At 43.3% G+C, this 15,851-nt stretch overlaps 1 long non-coding RNA gene across 1 annotated transcript; it reads right to left on the reverse strand.

The window, feature by feature from the left end:
* Positions 1-3,188: 3,188 nt before the first annotated feature.
* LOC124856505 lies at positions 3,189-7,013 on the reverse strand. Its single transcript, XR_007035361.1, has 3 exons — positions 5,385-7,013; positions 4,710-4,776; positions 3,189-4,540 (listed from the first exon to the last, which is right to left on the reverse strand). It is a non-coding gene; the product is annotated as an uncharacterized LOC124856505 (long non-coding RNA).
* Between the last annotated feature and the right edge of the window lie 8,838 nt (positions 7,014-15,851).

Consider the following 15,851-nt stretch of genomic DNA (forward strand, 5'->3'; position numbering starts at 1 on the left):
TTGAAAACATGAAGTTTCTGATGAAACGCTGCCACCCAGTGGTCTGAGTTGGAATTTCAATAAATGTGGCTCCATAATTCAGTCATCAGATATTTCTCCATGTTGGAGCAGAAACACCACAGATGGACTTCAAGCTCCAGGTCCGATTCCTATCTCAGAAGTTTCATTCTTCAGTTCCTGCAGAGGGAAACAGGTGTAACTTAATGAGTAATGGAACCTTTGGGCCAGCAGACGTTCTACACTGATCTGAGGATTGTTGATGGTCCTCCCCTCTCCTCCAGACTCTAGGACCTTGAGTTCCAAATTAAATATGACATTTACTTTCATCTGAAAGGACGACTTTGAAGCGCTGACCCCAACTTTCTATTAATATGCTGGGTACAGAAATCTGAGCAGCCAGCTTCTTCAGCATTTGTGTGGTTGTGGCATATTGTCCTGGTAGAGACAGTCTCAGGGTCTGTCTCCAGGACAACTGTAGGGTCAGTGATCTTCTCCAGGATTGTTGGTCAGAACTTTTCTGTGCTTAACCCTTTATTGGTCTGATGTAATATCAGGTTCTGAGAACCTGAACTGGGTTTTCATCAGCTGTAAGCCAGAATCATCAAAATGAACAGAAATTAACATTCACTCTATATGGAATAGATCTATAAAATATGAGTTAGAGAAACTATGGTCTGCTGCTGCACATGTGATTAGTCTAATAGTACAACCTGTCCGCTGTGGTCTCTGCTGTCTTCCTTCCAGACTGGGAGACCGCGCCTTTGCAGGGGTTTCTCTCGAACACCGTTTGCTTCTGCAGGCCTCAGAGAGAAAGTCAAGCAATGCTTGTACCTTAATTACCCCGTTCATGAATGACAATATTGGATACACAGACAGTATTTCATTCGTACTTAACTTTGCAGATGATCTTATGACATCCTTGGATCCAGTTGAAGAGTTTATGTCTGTTTGCCAGCAAAGAGACATCAGCGCGCTTGGCCTCCCCTGACTGGTCCTCCTCGAAGGCCGTGTGGATAGAGGGCGGATGTAGCAACAGCTGTGCTTTTATTTGGGTAGTGGTGTCACAGGAAGTCCGCAGTTATCCCGTTTCCTGGCTGTGCCGGAAGAAGGTTAATGCACTTTATTTTGAAAGTTCCAGAAATGTCCGTACCGGAGTTTAATGTTGAAATCCATGGCTGTCCCAACAGTCCTCATAAACAAAAAAGGGAAGAAAACACATTTCAGCAACGAATCTTTTAGTCAAAGATATAAAAGAAGAGAGTTTTCTCTAAAGAAGACTTTGATCTTAGTTTGCAGGTAATGTGGTGAGGAAAGGACAATGAACTGTCTAACCAGATCCACTGGTACTCTGCAACCTGCTCTAGGATAGTTCCTTCTATGGTGGTAAGGTCCAAGTTGGAGAGATAGTAGATGTTTTTACAGATCAACCAAAGGACTTTAGTTTTCAGCATTCAAGGACAGCTTCAGATTCGCAAAGGGATTCCAAATTTCGAAGAAGCTTTGTTTTAGAGATCGAGAAACTGTTTCAGGGGATGGACCAAAGACATATGTGCATAAAAAGGTACAGCAGCTTTACTAACAGCTTGCTGAATATCATTCATATAAATGGAGAACAAGGAAGGACTGCTGAGGCACACCCTCAGAGCCCCAAAGGTCTGAGAATATTCTAGTCTATAATCACTGGTTGTGCTCTGAGAGGAAGTTAGAGAACCATGTTAACAACTGAATGGAAACCCCAAAGCTGCCAAGTCTTCTGATCAGATTTCACAGAACCAAAAGCTTTTACTAAATCAATGGATTTTGCAGCACAGTGCTGCTTGGAGGCCAGAGAAGAGGTCATATCTTTTTTACAAGACCACTGTTAAACATCCATGACCAGGGCGGTGCAGGAGATAACAAATTAACTGTTTATTAACAAGCTTCTCTAGAACCTTAGATGCACAAGATACTATAGAGATCAGCCTGTAGTTGTTCATGTCAGAGCGACCACCACCTTTAAAAAGATGGTGCACCGCTGCAGATTTAGAGTCAGTTGGTATTTGACCAGTATGGACGGACAGGTTGAAGATACTTGAAACAACAGACGCTGCAGTTTTACCAAAGAAAGGAGCTAGCCCATCTAATCCAGCTGCAGCAACTCTCTTTTCTTCTTTTACACTAAAAGGTTTCAAGGAGAGGTTCTCAGATGTATCATTGAACCCAGCATTAATATCAATACGCATACATGTATCAGAGAGTCCAGAATGCTGGTTAAGAGATCTGCCATCCAGAGTTAGTCAATAAACACAATATTATGTGACATGATAGATAACAGTGAACCTGATCATTTCTTTCCCAGCTGCTTTACTGTGAATAGTTGCTCCTGAGTCGCACCAGTAATTCATCTTTGCCTGTCGCTCTGCTTCAGTCGCCTTATTTCTAGTTGATGAAAAGAAAGTTTGTCTCATTACAAACCATATTTTCTAGCTTGGCGCCAGGCAGCAATTTTTTGTCTTAGCGGTAATCCTGGGTTCTGGGAGAACCAGGGGCTGATGGGATGTTTCTTTACTGGGGCGTGTTTCTCAATGACTGAACTGAAATGATCTTGAAATTGAGTCCATGCTTCCTCTGCAGTTGGAACACATACAATTTGGATTTAGCGAACCAAACTGCAGCAGAACATTTTCAGGTGGGTCACCCAGCAACAGCTGCTGGGACCTGGTGAACGAAGCTGGGGTGTTGCTTAAAGCCCTCAATGAAGAAGGAAGTGCTGAAGGTCGACGATAACAACCAGCTACTTTTAATGTGAAATGATTGGAGGGCTTCATATTTAGAACCAATATTAAAACATTAAAATTGATCTTTCTTAGAAATGCCAACTCCTCCACCTCCACCAACCAGGCATGTTTAACTGCATCATCAACATTTCTATGCAGCCAAGTCTCAGAAACTCTTCCTTGAAGCTTCCACCAACGTACGAAGCAGATCCATCTTTGGTAAAAAGCTTCTAGCATCAATATGTAGAAAGTCAGGTCCTTTACCTTCATGGTTACAGAGATCATCAAAATCTAAATCATTTTCAGTGTTTGACAAATTCTGAGGAAAAGAGTAAATAGGAGAGCCAGGATAAGAGAAGAAGATTTTAATAACTAATGATAACATTTGGCAATTTTAAATGTCCCGCTGGTGCCACATGTGGGTGCAAACGCATCAAAATGTAACAAATTAAAATGTTTCATATCGTCTCAATTGAAAATGAGGCGGCCACAAGAATCCACAGTTTGGACACGTAGTGTCAATAAAACTGTGATGATGCCTTTAGTGTAAAGAGACTCGTGTCAACACCAGGACAGGAGCATTATGGTTAAAACTCCGAACTTTACAGAGGAACACGTGTGCTGCTGGAACATCACTGCCACATCATCAGCTGCAGAGCTGAGGAGCACTTTCATGATATTCTTCTTTCTCTGAGACCTTTCTACTCAGGATGCATGAAGCGTCATAGAGCTTAAATCTGATTGGCTCACAAAGCTGCCAGTAACTGACTGCAGCCAATAGAAGAACAGAGTTAAAACATTCATACAACAAAAATATGTGCTTAAGAATTTTTTGATAAATTCAAATAAATCAACAATCTAGTTAGAATTTTGATTTTATGTTGTTGGTCTAATTCTTTACTGTTTTATTTATCAAATATTGTTTATTATTTTTCATCTCAACAGAAAAATTGAAATAGATAAGTTTTATAAAGAACATTTTAAAATCAAAACGTCTGGTCTAGAATCTGAACAGATGGATCGGATCATTATCATCATGGGGTTCGGAAACGGTTCTGTTCCGGTTTGATCTGATGGAACAAACTGTTTAAAGAATAAGGAGATCAAATACAGGATAACATGTGATGATAGGATGTGAGAAAGATGTTAAATTTATAGAGAATCAGGAGAGAAAAAGAGAGCAATAAAAACACGACACAAACAGTTCTATTAAAATAATTTTTCATCCTAATCTGCAGTTTTTGTGTTCTGGATTTTAAGGGAAATTAAAGTGTTACAACTGACCACCAGGTGGCACTATGGCCAAAGAAAAGGGCCTTTTCAGGTGTTTGCTTGCTGCAGGGAGATGATGCTCCTCACACCTTCTGCTTCCACAGAAACACAGATGCAGCTGAAGAGCAGATCTTTAGTTTCTGAGATAACATCAGATCAGGAGGTCTTCTGTCCCGCTGCTCCTGCTTCTTCTACTGAGAGCCATTAAAGCCTTGCTGCTGAAGGTGAAGACATTTAGATGCTGGACATCACTGCCAGTAGAACAAGCTCCAGCATTGTTAGAATGCCAGAGGAGGACCTTATCAGATATTCTGATTACTGACATGCAATGTGGTTTCTCAGTTCCTGTTTCCATCCTCAGACCTCAGAGCTTCACCCTCAGAAACGACAGGCCTTAGAGGTCCTCTCATCACTGCAGGGATGGGAGGAGCAGAGACAGGAGACAGGTTGAGGGGCTGATGAAGTCCATGAATATGATTCACCTTCACTAATTGTTCTGGAAGCTCCTCTATCTGGAACAGCAGCAGAGGAGAGAGAAGGAGAAACATCTGCAGGAGTCGACTGTTTTCCATGTTTTAGAAGAAAGAAGCTGCAGCTCCATGTTTGTTCTGGAACCTGAAGCTGAGCTCAAAGAGCCCCTTGGTGCTCCACTCCCAGCAGCTCATAGTGAGATTCTCTTACCTGCAGGCAGACAAACGTACGGCTCTGGTCCTGTTCTTCACTGGAAGATCTCAGACCATCTCGGCTCCTGAAAACAGGAGCAGAATGTGTCTGATTGTAGCAGCAACTTACTGCCCTCTAGTGGCTGAGATCATCTGAGTCTGTGTGCAGCCTCTGACCTGAAGGAACTGAAGGAGATGCTGATGTTAGGATTTAATCATCTTCATCTTTTTGTTGTTAGTTTGCATTGATATCCCATAATAATCTGATATAAGGTCATGGGTTAGGTTAGGGTCCTGAGTCTATATATCTGAACTCCCATTATAATTTAATCTGCCTGGAGACAGCACACAGAGCTTTCTGATTGGTTGTAACACAGAGCTGCTCCAACATGCAGCACTCAGGCAGAAATTCCTGGTTCCACTCAGGTCTTCCTACCTGGAACGCTGGTGGTGCTGAGAGAAGGTCAGGCTGGATGGAGGTTCATCAAACATCCTTCTTCAGCTTTACTTTCATTCTTAACTGTGAGTTTTCAGTAAAACACCACGCACCTTCAAGCAGGGATCTAAACATGTTATGAATCTACACAGGAACCTCATAACTAGTCAGAAATCCTACTGTACATAAATGCATCAAACCTGTGACCTTCTGACATCACCAAAGCTTCTCCATTTCTGGAGCTCCTCCAGTCATTACCTGCAGCTTGTTTTGGGGGATTAGTCCCATGGATTTTCACCAGCAGATGGTACTCTGGTTTTCACGATGTTCCACCTCCAACTACAAGTCTGCACAGACCAGGACCCAGAAGAGAGCAGATATTCAGCTGATGGGTCTGACAGGACACACCTGGGTAACAACAAAAACCTGTCAGCTCCAGACGTGATGTTCTGGTAGAACTCTTGTGATCTTCTGAGCTGTGTACCGAATCCAGATGGAAATAAAGCTGAGATGTTGAGCTCTCGTCTCACATTCATGTTGTGAAATCAAACCCAAATGTTTGCAGCAGACAAGAAGAACCTGGCCTCACTGTTCAATTAGTGTGTTATAGAACCGAACCTGGGAGCAGGGTTGCAGTGGACCCACCGGTGTTATACTTCTGAGCTGCTGAGGGTTCTGGTTGTCATGGAGATGTGCTCATGGTGTCAAATCATCTCACCATCTTGGCTCTATGGTGACATCTGTTGGCAGCTTGGAGGTATGTCAGCAGTGGATACCGTGGATGAAACGTCTCCTCTGAAAGGAGCTCCAGTAGAACTTGCTGGATGAGTTTTGAAGCAGCAGGACTCTGCTGGTCAGATCTTCATGAATCAAAGACTTGAAGAAGGAGGAGAGGAAACCTCCTGGTGTTGGTTTATTCCCACTGGCAGAGACGGTAAAGGCCACAGTGATGTCTCACTCTGAGCTGAAGTGACAGCGATTGTTCGTCATCAGAGCTTCAGGCGTCAGCATCTTCACACCTCAGCAGGCTACGTGGAAAAGACCTCGACCAGATCAGCCACGGAGGAGCTTTCAGATCATTTCTCCTAACATTACCAGAACAAATTAGATGCCATTTTGATTCTTCTGTTTCTGGGTAAGAGTAAAAGCTGAACCAGGCTTTTATCAGAACCAGAGCAATGGCAGAGCTTTGTATTTCTGTAAAGAACTTGGTGGAAAGCTGGGTCAGAGCTCCATTTTCTTTAACATCAGAGTATGTCTGTGTTCATATCCTGAGCTCAGTTCAGAACCTCTGGTAATCAGAGGCTGTCTGTAATCTGAGGCATAGAAGTGAAGGATGTATCATCTCGACCCGTTTGAGCCTCATTATGCAGCATGAAATCAGATCCTCCATGGATCATCTGCATAGAGAATCTGTGATTTGAATGAAGAACACAGGAGCCGTCAGAACCGCCCACCGAGCCGTGCTTGTCGTGACTTTACAGACAAACAAAGGCGGAGTTTAAGGAGGGATGGAGATTGATGGTGCTGCTGCAGGGAGGTGGAAACAGTGATGGATTTATTTTACCATCTCTGTCTGACGCTCTGATCCTCTTCACCCACTCAGGAACCAGAACTCAGATCCAACAGAACAGCTGGCTCGATGGGAAATATCTTCTTTCCTTGAAAATTAAATCTTGCACAGATCTGAATTATCTCACCCGTTAGTGAGGCACCTATGGAGGGAAATCTGTCTTTTTATTATTCAATATAATAAAAAATAATTTCATTCAAACAATGTTTGTGATCAAAACCTTTGAAAATGCTATGAATTCAGTCCATCATTTTCCATCATTAGTGGGTCACGGGGGAGCTGGTGTCTATCTCCAGCAGTCTACGGGCGAGAGGTCGGGTCCACCCTGGACAGGTCGCCAGTCCATCTCAGGACAAGGCAGAGACACACATTCATTCACACCTAGAGGCAATTTAGATTGACCAATTAACCTAACAGGCATGTCTTTGGACTGTGGGAGGAAGCCGGAGTACCCAGTGAGAACCCATGCATGCACAGGGAGAACATGCAAACTCCATGCAGAAAGAGATGAACCCAGGACCTTCTTGCTGCAAGGCAACAGTGCTACCAGCTGCGCCACCGTGCAGCCAGCTAAGAAATTATTTATTGTTAAAAGTAAAGTTTGTCAACAAAACATGTCAGAAATCTTTGGTTACAAATCTCAAACTTTTGGTTGAAGCTTCTTTTTTTGGTTGAACTCAACGAGTTTTGAGCGCTGAGAACATGAACATTTTGGGCGGGGCCTATGGAGGAATGATGTAAGATGTCTCCCTATTGGTTGGTGTTGAGTAAGGCGACAGCGTCTGGTCACGCTGAAGGTCAAGGCTTCAGTGAGTGGACATACCAGGAGAGATCAGGCTACAAAGACACTTAGTGGTAATTAATCTGCACCAAATCTGTGTTTCACTGCTTCAGACCTGGGTAGGGTTATGATCAGTTATCGATCCCTGAATGACATCACTAATTAAATGTTGAAAAACATTTAGCAGATATTGTAATATTTGCTCTGCGTTGTATTAGGTTATTGAAAACATGTTATTTGACTTTTCAGTAGCATAATTTCAGACCCTGCTTCTCCTCATCTACTCCTACCCTGACCTAGCAGCTGGCAGGAGCCCCAGATCTTCTAAAAATGATCTCTTCTGTTAATTCAATTAGTGACATTTATGTAGATCTGTTTTCCCTAAAACTACACTGGCTGTCTGACATTAACTTATTTTCCATGAAATAGTCTAATCTTTGAATGAACAGCTCTAGTATTTTCTAGTATTTTGGAGAATTGGCAGAGTAATGAGTACATTACAGATGAAGGTCAGTGGTTTTATGATAAAATCAATGATGGTTTTAGCTAGTGTCAGTCTACGGATGTATTTTTCTTGCATTTAATATCTAAACTTTTATGACTATCTACAAGTTTCAGATACATTAAGAGTTTGTTGTAAATTTATCAACCCAGTCATCAACATTATGTAATAAGTCATTCATTTTACCAGCTAGTTTTTCCTGCACCTGCAAAAAAAAAATCATGAAATCCTTTAACCATATCATGCATGTTCTTTAAAATCCTATTAAAACAATTTAGAATCTATTTTAGCTGAACTTTTAGTATTGATATTTCTGCATTTAGGGGAAATAATCAATATGTTCATTTCCATCAGTTATCAGCAGCCCACTTCTTAAACAGCATTTCAGATAATTAGTGGATATACCGTCTAAGTGTGGCTGAATGAGTTATTCTGCTGGGTTTAGTTATCTGGATAATTGCTTTAATTATACATTGCCAGGAAATCATTTTTTTCTTTTGGTTTTAAATATTAAAATCTCCAAATAAACATGACTTTGATTTACATTAAATGTTTTTGTCTATGAAGTTACTAATGTTAGATGGTATAGTGTTGTTTACACAACAGATAATATTCCTTTTCATGAACATTTCTGTAGATATAGATTCTATTAATACAAGCTGTCATGTTTTCCACATTATATTTTAGATTATTACCAATATATAGAACCATGGCCCTTGTTTATGCTTGCTCATATAAATGTTAGCTCCTAAATGTAAACTGTGAAAGCTAAGAACTATTAACCCCAGACAACTGTCCTACACTCTACCACACCCTGATACCATTGGCTGCTCTCAAGCACCACCATCTCTAGGGTTTACAGAGAATGGTCCGAAAAAGAGAAAATATCCAGTGATCCAGTTCTGTGGGAGAAAATGTCTTGTTGATGCCAGAGGTCAGAGGAGAATGGCCAGACTGGTTTGAGCTGATAGAAAGGCAACAGTAACTCAAATAACCACTCGTTACAACCAAGGCATGGAGAAGAGCATCTCTGAACGTACAACACGTCGAACCTCGAGGCAGATGGGCTACAGCAGCAGAAGACCACACCGGCTGTCACTCCTATCAGCTAAGAACAGGAAACTGAGGCTATAATTCACACAGACTCACCAAAATTGGACAATAGAAGATTGGAAAAACGTTGCCTGGTCTGATGAGTCTTGATTTCTGCTGCAACATTCGGATGGTAGGGTCAGAATTTGGCGTCAACAACATGAAAGCATGGATCCATCCTGTCTTGTATCAACGGTTCAGGCTGGTGGTGGTGGTGTAATGGTGTGGGAGATATTTTCTTGGCACATTTTGGGCCCCTTAGTACTAATTGAGCATCGTGTCAACGCCACAGCCTACCTGAGTATTGTTGCTGACCACGTCCATCCCTTTATGACCACAGTGGACCCATCTTCTGATGGCTACTTCCAGCAGGATAACGCACCATGTCATAAAGCACGAATCATCTCAGACTGGTTTCTTGAACATGACAATGAGTTCACTGGACTCAAATGACCTCCAGTCACCAGATCTCAGTCTAATAGAGCACCTTTATGATGTGGTGGAACAGGAGATTCACATCATGGATGCAGCCGACAAATCTGCAGCATCTGTGTGATGCTATCATGTCAATATGGACCAAACTGTCTGAGGAATGTTTCCAGTACCTTGTTGAATCTATGCCACCAAGGATTAAGGCAGTTCTGCAGGTTAAAGGGGGTCCAACCCGGTACTAGCAAGGTGTACCTAATAAAGTCGGCGGTGAGTGTATAAATATTTAAGACTCACATATTTCATCGCATTGATGATGTGGTTGAAAAGAAAAACATAATTTGTTGTTACAGTCACTTCATCATCTGAGGTGTAAATTAACGTGGTCCCAATGACACACTGTGCTGCAGCATTACAGTGTTTTCCAGCATTAGCATCACTGCTAGATAGTTAGCATCACAGAACAACTTATTAATGTTGCCTGTAGATAAACTAATAAATAATGATGATAATAATAATAATAATAATAAACAGAAGAACGATTCAAAACCTTAACTGTGAAAAACAGATAAAGAAAAAACCCGAAACCAAAACCAAACAACACCAAATCATAACAGTCAGAGATGTTTGCTGATCTCACAACAGGAAGGAAGGTTCCAGTCCAGATTCACTCTGGAACATCTTCTGCACTGGGAGAATGTGAGAGGAGCTCCTGGAGACCAGTTATAATATTTCTCTTTAAGAGAAATTAAGCAAGATCTCCCATGAAGCAGAAGTTCTACTCCTTCTCCCTCCAGACTATGCTAACACTCCAAGTCTCCAAGCTTACTGTGTCTTTATCGTCTGTCCATCCATCCATCCATCCATCCATTGATCCATCCATCCATCCGTCCATCATCCATCCATCCGTCTATTGTCCGTCCATCATCCATCCATCCATCCATCCATCATCCGTAGGTCCATCCATCCGTCTATTGTCCGTCCGTCCGTCCGTCCGTCCATCCATCCATCCATCCATCCATCCATCTGTTCATCCATCCATCTGTTCATCCATCTGTTCATCCATCCATCATCCATCCATCCATCCATCCGTTTGTCATCCATCCATCCATCCATCCATCCGTCCATCATCCATCCATCCATCCATCTGTTCATCCGTCCATCATCCATCCATCCATCCATCCATCCATGCATCCGTCCGTCCGTCCATCCATCCATCCATGCATCCATCCATGCATCCATCCATCCGTCCATTCATCCATCCATCCATCCATCCATCATTCGTAGGTCCATCCATCCGTCTATTGTCCATCCGTCCATCCATCCATCCATCCATCCATCCATCCATTGATCCATCCATCCATCCGTCCATCCATCCATCCATTGATCCATCCATCCGTCCATCTGTTCATCCGTCCATCATCCATCCATCCATCCATCCATCCGTCTATCTGTTCATCCGTTCATCATCCATCCATCCATCCATCCATTGATCCATCCATCCATCCGTCCATCCATCCATCCATCCATTGATCCATCCATCCGTCCATCTGTTCATCCGTCCATCATCCATCCATCCATCCATCCGTCCATCATCCATGCATCATCCCTCCATCCATCCATCCATCCATCCATCCATCCATCATCTGTCTATTGTCCGTCCGTCCATCCATCCATCCATCCATCCATCCATCATCCGTAGGTCCATCCATCCGTCTGTTGACGTCCGTCCGTCCGTCCTTCCATCCATCCATCCATCCATCCATCCATCCATCCATCCATCCATCCATCCATCATCCGTAGGTCCATCCATCCGTCTGTTGACGTCCGTCCGTCCGTCCGTCCGTCCGTCCTTCCATCCATCCATCCATCCATCCATCCATCCATCCATCCATCCATCCATCCATCATCCGTAGGTCCATCCATCCGTCTATTGACGTCCGTCCGTCCGTCCGTCCGTCCGTCCGTCCGTCCGTCCTTCCATCCATCCATCCATCCATCCATCCATCCTGAAGGATTCTTTGATATAAATACATTCTTTTTGGATCAGTTTGGTTCTGCAACTGAAGCTAAAGCTGGCTAATAAATAAAAGCGAAGCCTTCTAAACACCATCATGTGGTTCTGATGTCAGTTTGGACCTAATGAGGTTTTCCTTCCCTATCATCTACAGGGACAGCTGCTGCTGCTCCATCTCAGCTCTTCATTCTGATGTTTTTGACTTTTTCAACATCTGATGGTCAATTATGTTCTGCTGTGATTGGTTTAACAAATCACTTTACCCAGCTGAGAGCACTCAGTGACCTTGAATGGCAACAAGGGACATTAGGAAACACAGAAGGAAGAAAGAACAACTTGGCATCACAGAGTGCTACCTAAATATTTATATCTGAACTAAATCAAAAAGACGTTTTGATGATGAAATGAGATCTTCTGATTTGTTTCTGTGATCAACAAACGTCCTGAACTACAAGGAAAGCTGCAGACAGCTAACTCACATTTCATCCTGTAGACAGAAGCTGATTGCAGCACACTAAGGCAGCTTTCTGCAGGCCTTATGTAGGAAGAAGACAGAGGAGCAGAGTGCAGAGCAACAACCTCCTTTAAGGACTCTGGAAGGATGAAGGTTCATCCATACCTCCCACAGTTAGGTGCTTCTTCATCATTTCTGCACAGCATCATGTCAGGAGATGATAATCTCAGTAAACCCTGGATGGAGACAGAAGAAGATTGTTTCACTCTGGCATGTTTTAAGTTATAACTTGTCTCCAGTTGTTGATCTGATTCACAAATCAGATGTCTGCTCTGCAGAGGTGTTTGCAGACTGTAAATAGATCCAGTTTCTCTCCATCAGCCTGAGATGATGTTCAGCTCCTCTTCTGATCAGACTCAGAGCATCTTCATCAGAATGATTGTTTCTGAGTTTTTCACTGGTAGAAACTGAAGCAGGCTAGGTGCTCTGCACAGCAGCTGTAAACTCTGGGATTAATTCTGCTGCAGGCACCTCCTGCACCTTCTGCACTCAAAGATAATTTCAAACTTGTGTTTCTTTTCTTTTTCTGACAGGAACATCAACAACAATGGCCGCCTCATTTGAAATGTATGGATTTTAGTGGCACGTCTGCGCTGCTCTGTTCAGAAAGTGTTGAGGGGAAGATTGGTGGCCAGCTGGGATCAAGGTGGTAATCATTTATTTCCTTTTTTCCAGCACCTTCTCCTCCAGCGAAGGTGAAGTTGTTGTGACAAATGGCTTCCACCGCCGTTAGCAGCAACAAAGAAAATACAGCCGGCCGCCTGTTCTATAAGTCATGCAGACAAGATGGCGGAGCGGCTCAGATGCAGGGAGGTGATGGATCACCGACACACCGAGACCCATTTCTGCTCCTGATGGAGGAAGAGACATTCTTCACTTTAGTTTGCTTTGATCTGCATCTGAGCTTCATGTTCAAACTTCAATCAGCTCTGAAAACCTCTGACAGCCGTCTGATCAAATTTCCACTGACATGAAGGTTCTGCTGGCCCAGATTCTGCTTCATATAATGATAAGAACCCTCACAGCAGCTGCGATTAAAGAAAATCTGAAACTGAAACCTTCAGTTAATCTGTGCTGGTTCCTTCATTGTTATGATGTGGAGAAACACCAACTGGCTGCTGGTCAGGGTTAGGAAAGAAGATAAATGTTCTCCTGGAATGTTCTGCTATCTGAAAGTCAAATCTTTTCTCTACAGAACCAAACTTCTCCAGGACGTCCCACCTGATGGATGATTGTTGTTCCAGAAATGTAACCAGCTCGGTAAAACTTCACACATGGATCGGTCTCCTCAGCGGCACTGATGTTTGGGTCCTCGCAGTATTTCTACCGTTTGGTCTGAGTTGTTTTTCTGGTTGCTTCATGCTGGACTGTGACAGAACCACTTTGTTGAATGATGGATTTTCCCTTTCTGAACAGAACAAATAGAGCTGAACACACAACAGTGACAGCCACTTCTCTCAGCTCTGATTGGAAAACGGTCATTCTTCAGGGAGAGCTAAACGTCCTGCAGGAAATGTCACCGTTTGGTTCTGACGGGTCACACTGAGATCAAGGTGAAGAGGATTTTTACTGAAACTCTAGTCGGACATACATGCAGAGAGGAGGTCTGTCTGAAGCTGTAGATGTTTTACAGATGTCTTATTTTAATGTCCTGCAGCAGCAGGAGATAAGGAAGTTAGTTTAGTCAGAAGGTTCCTGCAGCTCAAAGAGAATCAGGTTCTGTTATTTAACAGCTTCTCTGGTGTAACCATCTCTGAGAATCAGTCATAATTCTGACTGTTGAGTTTGGAAGTCGAAGCAGACCTTCTGACTCTGGATGTGAGGACGTTCAGGCATTAAAGCCTCTGGGTTGGAGCAGATGACCTCTGTCTGTGTCTGATGGTGAAGAAAACTTCTCAGCACATCTCCCTGCTCTGCTGCTGCTGAGGAAGATCACCTACATCACCCTGAGCTCACTGGTTGGCTGTTTCTATGTTCTGTTGTAGGTTGATAATGCTGTCAGGGAGGAAGGACCAGGATGTCCTGCACTGTGGAACAAGAGGACATGACTACAGATCATGTTTCTTCTTCAATCTAACATCCTACCTGATCTGCTCTCAGCAGAGCTGGTAGTCCTTTTTAGAACCTGACCTTTCCCCTCTGATGCTCGGTCGTAGCCAAAACATAGGTGGAAACGGATTCTTCTCCTCTGTAGACTTTAGTTCACACATCTGCTGGGCTTTCAGGAGGAGCTGAAAGTTTAGATTGTTCTGTCTGGATTCCTCGTCTGTTGGTCACTGGAGGAAAATCATGAACTGATGGCAGGAAGGATCCAGCTTCACACTGGGTGTCGTATAGTTTGGACCCATTAGTCACATTGTGCATCTCGCTCAGGTGTCTCCAGAGTAACATCTGTTGTCCACAGTTCCTGGAGGAACACTGAGATTTCTTTCATGAAACAGGAAATGATTAAGTTTTAATTATGCTGCCTGTTCCTGGTCAGGATGCGTTATCAGGCGCCACCCTGTGTGTCCTCCACAGTCTCGCTGCGTCAGATTAAAGTGACACTTTCAGACTTAATTACTGCTCTAAATTAATTTGTTATAAATTAATGAGCTTTACAGAAGAACCTGGAAGCAAATTAGTGAGCAGAGTCCATCACAAACACAGACACGTCCAACAGGAAATAATTACCTTCAAACATACTGAGGAGATAACAGGACAGCAGCAGACAGCTGAGTTCCCGCTCAGTGGATCAGGAAGCATCTGAGATGAATGAGGAGAACACTGCAGGGTCCACTTATGTGAAATCCCTCTGCAGGAACATCCAGCAGAAACAACTATAACGGCTTAGATGCTAAAACATGAGAATAAAACAATGTTTGCTGTGGAAGCTTCCAGTACAGAACAGATCCAGCAGACAGCAGGACAACATGGAAAAGACCAGGAGATTCTTCCACTTCTTTTCACTTTATTCCATCAGACAGTTGATTTTAGGGTTTTTCTACCTTTGTTCCTTAATATCCTGCAGCACATTCCAGAAAAGGTGTCCATAAATGCTAAATGTTATGTTTCCGCTCCTTCTTTAACCTTCATCTCCATGCCCTCACAGAGCCCGGCTGCAGGTACTGGTTCCTGACAACAGGCTCCTTTCTGATCCACACTGCCAGTCCGATGATTCCTGTGTTCTCTGTCGTTTAAATAACTGTTTCTAAGCACACTCTCACCTCAACCAGAGTTCATGTTTGCAGCTGAGCTGAGCTGGATCATGTTTCCTTCCTCCAGCTTTGTTTCCAGAGATGTTCTGCAGAAGTCTGACCATGTAAGCTTCAGACTGCTGCTGTTGTTTTGTGATTTTTGACACAGCACCAAATGAAACTTGTTATGATGTGCAGCTCTCTTCAGGAACATGGATAAACCTTTCCAACCCACGGTTCCTGCTTCCACAGTTCAACATTCTGCCTTCTTGTTGGCTGCTTTGTACTTGGACGTATGTTGGTTCTTTATGTGAGAACATGGAATATGTGTATGTGGCCTCAGAACGCTGCAGCGTTCAGTCACAGGCTGATATATCTGCACTGACAGACCTTAAACAACAGCAGAGGAAGATAAGTGAGCTCGGTGTGAAATATGATTAAAGCACAGCCTTCCTCTTGCCTTTGATTTAAAGGAGCATGGAGCAAACAGCTCATCTCCTCCACCCACACAGGAGCTCAAGAACACAGAGCGAACTGCCTCACAAGAAACTGCAGGAGAAGAGCAAAAAGGAGGAGGAGAAACAACCTCCTCAGCACTTTGACAGGAGGTCTGGGGCCCCGTTTTATTCAGAGCCTCTCTG

Source organism: Girardinichthys multiradiatus, chromosome 20 (genome assembly GCF_021462225.1).
Source record: "Girardinichthys multiradiatus isolate DD_20200921_A chromosome 20, DD_fGirMul_XY1, whole genome shotgun sequence".
Classification (NCBI taxonomy): domain Eukaryota; kingdom Metazoa; phylum Chordata; class Actinopteri; order Cyprinodontiformes; family Goodeidae; genus Girardinichthys; species Girardinichthys multiradiatus.